The sequence below is a fragment of the Adiantum capillus-veneris genome, chromosome 13, assembly GCF_014529385.1.
Source record: "Adiantum capillus-veneris isolate H3 chromosome 13, ASM1452938v2, whole genome shotgun sequence".
Classification (NCBI taxonomy): domain Eukaryota; kingdom Viridiplantae; phylum Streptophyta; class Polypodiopsida; order Polypodiales; family Pteridaceae; genus Adiantum; species Adiantum capillus-veneris.
The window spans coordinates 18,445,391-18,453,909 of NC_140943.1; the positions used below are offsets into that span (position 1 = coordinate 18,445,391).

The window sequence follows — 8,519 nt, forward strand, 5'->3', positions numbered from 1 at the left end:
AAAACTCATCGTATGCCCATCACATCATACTACGTATAAGCCGTCAAAGCTTGGAGGTAAATAGTCTAATGTCTATGGTTGCATTTACGTAACCATGTACAAATGCTGCATGCACATTAGAGAAAATGCATCCATTAGACTCCTCCTCCAAGCAACCTTGTTTACATTGCCACGTACACATGTAATTTTGTCTTTCACTATTTCTTTCTGCTCAAGCTGCCATTTATCAAAGGCTGCACAATTGAATGTGTCAATCACAACACATTTATTACGGAGAAGTGATTCCAAGGTATAAAAGTGTGTGCAGAACCGAGTTTCAGCAAGAAGTTTCAGCATCACTGACATGCGCATCCTATACAAATCGAGCACTCTTTGTCGTTTCAAGATAAATTTCACAACCTGACGTGCTGTATCAATTATTTTGGCGAACCATGTGGTTTCTTCGCTAGTGTACCAATCTTTCAGCACCAAGTTCAAGCTGTGCGTATTACAACCATTGGCAAAAATGTGTGGAAAGCACTTCTTTATTAATTTACTGGCGTTTTTACATTTATTTGCGTTGTCCGACATGTTCAGTACCAATTTCTTTAATTACATTAATCAAGACCTCAGAAATGTATTTGCCACTTTTAATTGCACCAAAACTATCAATTGCCTTTATAAACGTTTCTCCCCTTGGACAAACCAGCATTACATTGATCAACGATCTTCTCTGAACATTTGACCAGCCATCACTCACAATCGTACATCCTGAAAGCGAAATATTTCCAAGTATTATTTTGCCAACATGCTCTTTGACTTTGATGTAACATTTGTCCAAGAAAACATTTCTTATCGTGTGATAAGGAGCTGAAAATCCTGGACCAAACTCACCGATTTTCTTCCAAGCAGCCTTCTAATGATTGCTGTCTACCATGACCAAAGCACTTCCAGTAAAGAATATTGCTTTGGCAAGTGATGTTTGTGCTCCTTCTAGAGACTGCACTCGAAAGCTTTGATGTAATGATTTTTGACGCATTTGACAAAGTCCACCTTCATTGTGACGTTTAAAAGGAACACTGCCTGGAATTTCCTCTCCTTGCGCAGGTTGTTCTCCAAGGTTAGTTGGCATCACTACAAGATCTGTGGAGTTAATATTTGGCTCTAGGAACTCTTGAGTCGAAGGCACAGAGCTATATATCTGTTGTCTCTTGCCACCCTTTTTGGCGAGCTCTTCTCTCAAACACTTTGCAACTGCAGGTGCCTGAGAATGTTCACATTTCTTACAACTGTTTTTAGCACTACCCAGAAAATGATCCCTAATACGTGGTGCACCGCCTGATTTTTTGTGTGTGACAAAATTTACATTGCCACTCCATATATCGGCCGCATATGTTGTGAGCATAATCCCACTCTTTGCCAGGAGTTTTTTTATTCTTTGGCTTCTTCGTACCACTTATGTCCACATTTTGCTCCATTACTTTTAAATCAAAACTGAAGAGAAAAGAACAAGATTTTCAGTTTTTGAAACATTTTTCTTATTTTCAATATATATTATAATTTAAAAACCATTCAATATGAAAGTAACCATGATGCACAATATGAGATTTACAATGCACGCTAGTCAATCCACATATCGATCACCTATATTGTGAGCAACCATACACATTGCAATGTAGTCTATGCATGGCATAATAAATATAACAATGCTATGAATCTCTCTATGCAATTATTATTATAATGATTATTTATATGTCCACTTTGATTTGGAAACAATAAGACACATCTAATTTCATTTGCTAAAAAAAACAAACGAAAGCAATAAAATATATGATTGGTCATTTCATGCACTAATAATCTATCGTAATACATAATGCACTCTCTGTATAAACCAATGCATGAACTAATGCAAATAAATCTTCAATATAATCACTCAATTGGGGACTACTTGTACCCAATGAAGGATTGTAGCCCACCCATGCAACCAATTCAATATATAAAAGCTTTTTTAACCCAATCAAGGATTATAGGTCTTATATTGTAAATAAACTCAAATGCAAGACTTCAAGGATCTTTATATGCCCAGTACACTAGTAGAGGACATCCGACCCTTGACTATCGACTCGTCATTTACATATGCTCATCTTCTAAAACCAATTACAACCCTCATTTGGACCAATGGCTTCTTCGCAATGAGCATGATTCTCCAAGTTTTCAGTTGTTTTGGTTTTGTATCTTTATGTGAGTAAACGAATTAAAATTTTTTAGGAGTGGTTACCGAATTAAGAATGATGCTCGGCCCAAAAAAAGGACCTGTGTGACTGTGTAAGCTTAGGTCAATTCACAAGGAGATGACAATACCCGGCACTCAGATACACTCCCCAAGGATTTGCCTAGCTAAAAGACCGTGGTTAACACACTATTTACTATATATAATTACTCCCGCCAAGCTTTTTCATTTTCCCGACGGGCCCGCCGAGCGAGTGCATATACCTGGCAGGCCTGCCGGGGAAATAAAAAGGCCCGGTGGGCCCCGCAGGGAAAATGAAAAACCCGGAGGGCTAACCGACTCTATAGGTTTTTGCAGGTCAAAATCAAAGTCATGTTAACAATTAACGTGATCATGTGATTTTTTTGTGTAAATACTAGAGTTATTTACGTAATCACCCGATCGTGATTACGTTAATGAAATCCCTGGCCCCAGGATATAGTACGGTCACATCGTAGATCCATTTAGACAATTTGAATAAGGCCCTCATCCTCTAAGGTTCTTCAACATGAAGCACCTCTTGTTGTGGCATTGTTTCTTATTTTGGATCATTGTGACGGATCCTGCCCCTAAAGGTCTTTATGAAAAATATATATATTCATAATTCTCACCAAAATAGAGGGGGGGTTCTAATTAGCGAGCAAAAAAAATCGAGCATAAACCAGTTTCGAGCGAATCTGAAGAAAAATTAGAACAAGGGAAAAAATGTTGGAAGAAAATAGTTATGTGATGCATATATTGTAATCACCACCACAAATTTATGATTCATTGCTAGAAATTAAGACTAGAGAACCATTGCCTAAACCAAATACTTGAGATATGGGTAATCTCATCATCCCCATAAAACAAAAAAGACTTTAATCATGCTAAAGTACCGAGATCCCAATGCAGAAAAAGATAGACCAAAAATTTGGCCCTAAAAATTTCCTCGAGGGTCTACTAGCTTAGTTTGATTTGCATCAAGATTTACTCATAAGGGATGAGCTTTTAAGACAACAATCTCAGCGGAGGAGTGCCTTTGTTCCTCAAACGGTGCAACTTTGTTTCTCCCAATCTCTTTGCTCATTTTTGAGACCTTGGCACCTTCTATCCATTCTTTTTCACCTGTCAATGTCTCTTCTGATTTGTGCCTTTCAAAATCCATCTACAGAGGGGTAGAAGCTTCCTTCTCTTTCCAAATGTCACTTCATCTTGGTTCGAGTCCCTCCTTTCCAACTGCCAATGTCTCTTTTGATTTAAGCCTTTCAAAATTTATCTACAGAGACTCCACCATGGCATAGGTAGAAGCTTCCTTGTCTTTCCAGATTGATAGTTCAGCTTGGTTCGACTCCCTCATCCTCTCCACGTCGTCAAGCACTTCCATTGTCTAGTTTATTGTAGTTGCTTCCAAGGTATATATCTAATAAAACTTAAATAGATCCCTATTGGCTCTTCTCAAGCTCAACCTTAAATGATTCAAGAGATGCAAGGAGAGTAACATCCCCCACACTCGCTTTGGCAAGCTTTTCTTTGTCTTCTTCCAATTGTCTCCACGTTTTGATAAGTAAATCTTGAGCAATTGATTCAGTAGTCTTTGATTTTTTTGCTTCCACCTGGGCTTTCACCCTCACCATTTCCATATCTACTTTTGTATGGACTTATGCTTAGCCTCTTTCATAGGTGCTCTTAACTCTTTCTAGAGGGCTTCCAAAGGGCAATTATTGAGGACATCACTCATCTCTTGGTCCTTATGCTATACATCTTCCACTTTGAGATCTTTGATGTTGGCCTCAACACTTTTATACTTGAGAGATTCACTTGTATTTTTGTTGATTTCTACAACAACAAGGGGTTGCAATGTTTCGTTCTATGTTGTTGACTTAAGGGTACCTCAATTTTAAGAAGACTACTTTCCATGGACTGTCGAAGCTCATCAATCATGTCATCCATCCTAGCTATTGTGAAATCACTTAACAAGGTGGACCCCAATGTTATTGAAAGCTCTACTAAGAGCTTCTCAATCCACCTTGATGTTGACTCACGTGCACTCATTGCCTGTCCAACTGGCCTAACTACCTCATCTTTAGCCTTACAAACCATAAGCTCATGTTTGAAGCTTTCCATAGCATGTTTATTGGTTTGTAACTCCATAAGTGGCAACTAATTATACCACAGCTTTATAGCATCTAGTTTTGCTAGCCCTCCTTTTCAGGAAAAACTGCACTCTCTTTATCCACAGAATGCACTTTGTCATTCTTACAAGCACCATTCACCCCACTGAGCTTCATTATTAATTCGTCAACATTTATCTTGGATCAAGCCAAGTCGTGCATCAAATTGGACTTGGATCTCTCTGTCAATATAGCAAGCTAATTCCTCAGCTTGCTATGGTCATCTTGTCCATCTGCAACTCATTCCATCATTGTCCTCTTCTGCTATGGGACGCCTCTTCCACTTATCTTCCACTTATTTTTGTGCGCTATTCCGAGCACATTTATACAACATATTCAAGCGTCTACATCAAATATTGAGTTGAAAAAATGGAAACAACCTCCATATGGGATGACCAAGAAGACATTCGCTCATTTACCAGTTTGTGAGTGCTCTCTGCATTGAAATACTCCAGAATGGGAGGTTTCTTGACTTAATAGAGTAGATTAACTGTCCTAGGAGTAGGGGGTGGTAATTTGCTAGAGATGAGAACCTTGAGAATATCTTTGGGAAAATGTTTAGGGCAGCAGGTAGAGGACCTTCATTCACTAAGACCTTTTAGCCGGTCATCCATCTTCTAAGGAGTGCATCAGCGTTGCAGCCTTCCCACTCACACCTCACTCTCGTACCTTCTTCCTGGAAAAACTATTGCACTGAAGCTCCCGGGCAGCCTAGAGTGGTAGTTGCCATGGTGTGATTGCTGCAGCAAAACTGTGCTCTCTCGACAGCCTGGAGCGACAATGCTCTTGTTAAGCGGCAATTGCTGCAATGAAGGTTGACGCTTTCAGTATATAGGAGGCACTTCCATGTGTAGGTGTGCAAGGGCTCAAAGGTAGAATAGAAAGGGGACCACGGGGAAAGGAGGGGCGGAAACTGCATGCAAGGTCGATGGGCAGGGTACACCGATATTGTCTTTGGGCTGCTCTTGAAGAGCTCGTGCACGACCTGATTAATGAGGGTGTAGAAGAGTTAATGGAGGTAGACGGTATGCGTTTTGTGCCTTTTGATTGATAGGATACCTTCTGCAGTACGTAGTGTGACTGATAGTTGGCAAAAGCCGTCCACTTTGCTGTTGCAACTACCTATGCGCATACATTCTGTCACCCGCCATTGAACACTACAAGAAGCTTATATAGCCGTCGTGCATTTTCTCGGAGGCACCTCCAACCACTGCACTGCAACAACAAACTAGCAGGCGCTCAAAGGAAAGCAATGATACTTTTTTTTGCTAATTGATAAGCTTTTGTCTGCACGATATCAAGTGCAAAAGGTGAGAAAAGAACTCCTCCCGAGTGCACCTTTTTCTTGATAGGATGACTTCTGAAGCAGTGCGACTCCTATATTGCATAAGCAGTGCACTTTGCTGTCGCAACTGCCTACACGCAGGCATTATGCCCCCCTCCATTGAATGCTCGAAGAAGCTACAGCTATGCACTCTGTCGAAGGCACCGCCAGTCAGAGCACCCTACGAGTTTGCTAATGTAACCAGTCCGCGCCGGTGCGGACTGGTTGCAACAACAAATTAGTAGGCTGGAAGGAAACTAATGATTTTGTTTTTCGCATTATGAATTGTTAAGCTCTGGGTTACATGATATGAAGCGGCACAAAAGGTGAGAAAAAAGCTTACGACACTCATGGTACATCAGAAGGAGGTTATTTTCTCACCTTTTGCACCGCGAAACGGTTTCGACCACATTCCAACATTGATGGCGCGTTGAAAGGGGTTATATATATTTTTTCCTGTTTCAATTGTCATTTGAGCACTGATGACACAATAGGAGGGGTTTATTTTCATCCTTTCACCGCAGAATGGTTCTGACCACCGTTTGGCACTGATGGCATGTCGGGAGGGGGTGGGTTTTCACCCTCTTCACTTCATATTGTGTACACAAAAGACTAGTAATGTTTAAAAAAAGAATCACTAGTTCACAAATGCACAATGATATAAATAGAGAGTATCGTATGATGAATTTGATTGTAATGGGATATAATGGATATTACCTTTGTTTGGATACAGTTTATTTATATATTTTAAACTCTACTATTTATTTTCTTAAAGGTAATTTTAGTTTGTGAAAATACAAAAAAGAATTAATAATTGTATTATGTTTACTGGAATGTTTTCACCTTGTTTGAAAATTAATTATAGTCTTGCAATTGGAAAAGGCTTTGATCAAATAAGAGGGAGATCATCTACTAATGCTCATACACTTTGTTGCAATCAAGTGAGTTTAGTGTCCGTCCACAGAGTACTACGTTGATACTGATCTTCATGGTGACGAGATCCAAAGTACATGTATTGGGTTAGTGGCAATGAATTATGTAGATCATCATCTAGCTAGGCAGTAAGCTGCAATGGAGCTAGTTCTTTTTCATATTGCACCTTAGGTGGGGGACTATTTTAGATGACATGGATGACAGTCACTGGCATATGGACAAGGGAGAGCACATTCTTTAAACAACAAGGGTGTATGGCTCATTCCATATGCATGATGAGTTCGGGGTTCATGTTTGGTACAAATATGTCAAGCGTGCGTAGGACTTTAAATTAAAGCATAAGGTAAAGGGGTTTAGGCTAGGGTTAGGTTAAGGGTTGAGAGAGGAACCAAACGCGTTTCGCTCCGTGAGGAGCTCATCAGTGGTAGGAGGTGGTAGTACGTTTAAAAAAGAGGGAGGGGGATTTTATATAGGAGGTGGGTTGGGGAATGACAAGAGAGGGGGGGGAAGTTTGTTTGGGAAATTGTGTCTAAAGCGGTTTGTAATTTTGAAGATTTGTAGAGAGGTTAAGGGGAAGGGGGTGAGGGCAGAGGCTAGTATTAAGGGAGGTCTCCCCCAAAAAAAAGGGAAACCGGGGAGGAAGGGGGGGGGGGGGGGGGGGGGGGGGGGGGGGGGGTTCCAGGAAGGTTTACCAAGGGGTATAAAGGGGAAGGAAAGGTTAGTAGAAGGTAACCTGGTTTTAAACGGTTCGAGGGTAAAAACTTTGAGAGTAAATTTTTTTTAAGGATAAAACATTTTACCGTTAATCTTAAAGGCAGCGTGGTTTGATTGTATTGCAACTAGAGCGAGTGAGAGAGTGTATTGTAACTAAAGCAAGTGAGAGAGGGGGAGACCGCTTAGTTAAAGGCATCGTGGTTTTTAAAAGGGTTCAAGTGTATTACAACTAGAGCGAAGGAGAGAAAGAGGGGGAAACTGCGAGGGTGGGAGTTAGCGTGTGTAATATAGGGAGGATGGGGATGGATGGGGGTTTGCGAGCGAGAGAGAGAGACAGAGAGAGAGAGAGAGAGAGAGAGAGAGAGAGGTGGGACAATATTACCATAATAAATGTTTGGGCAGAAAAAAATTATAGTGGAATGTAGGTAGGTGGTAATGATTTCAACATCAAGAGAGGGTTAGGGGTTTTCTGACATCAACAAGTTATAGCAAAAAACTTTTAATGGTAAAGGGTAAAGGGTAGTTGGTGGTATGGGGGTTTTCTTTACATCATGGGATCAATGCAAAGAACGGAGTACAATGAACCGAGGTATGTGGAGGTCCCTTGTCGGGGGAGGCTAAAAAAAACTAAGGAAAAAAGGAAATGGCAAAGTAGGGGTGGCCCAAGTTTGTGAAGTTTTGGGCGTATTCTTGCAAAACACAAAAATGGGTGTTAGGGTAGGGTAAAATATAAAGGAAAAGAGATCTTCTTCAATGCGGTTCTAAGGCTCTAGTTAGGATAGAGCTTAAATTAGGGCCATTAGTTCAACAAAGGGTGGGTTTGTCGAGATGTGCAAGGGTGGGGGAAAGGTTGCATGCTAGCTGGAGAGGTTTTCCAATGGTTAGGGTAGGATTAAGTTTCCGAGTTTGTAGTGAAAAAGGAAGTTTAAAGATAATAGGGAGAACTGTTTTGGTTTTTGGAGTTTTGCTTAAAAGAGAAGGTCTCTCCTGCTAAGAGATTGAGCAAAAGACTTTTATTAAAAATCCTCTAGGATATCCCCTACAAAGAAGCCTTTGGAAGAAGAGGTTTCTTAGGCTTGAGAAGCCCTTTGAGGTGCTCTCTCTAATGATATATCGTCTGAGTTCTGCTTTTATAAAAGCCAACTTTTGG

The 8,519-nt window shown here is 40.5% G+C and overlaps 1 pseudogene; it reads right to left on the reverse strand.

Moving 5' to 3' along the window:
• Positions 1-3,218: 3,218 nt before the first annotated feature.
• LOC147443664 (uncharacterized) lies at positions 3,219-5,828 on the reverse strand (annotated as a pseudogene).
• Between the last annotated feature and the right edge of the window lie 2,691 nt (positions 5,829-8,519).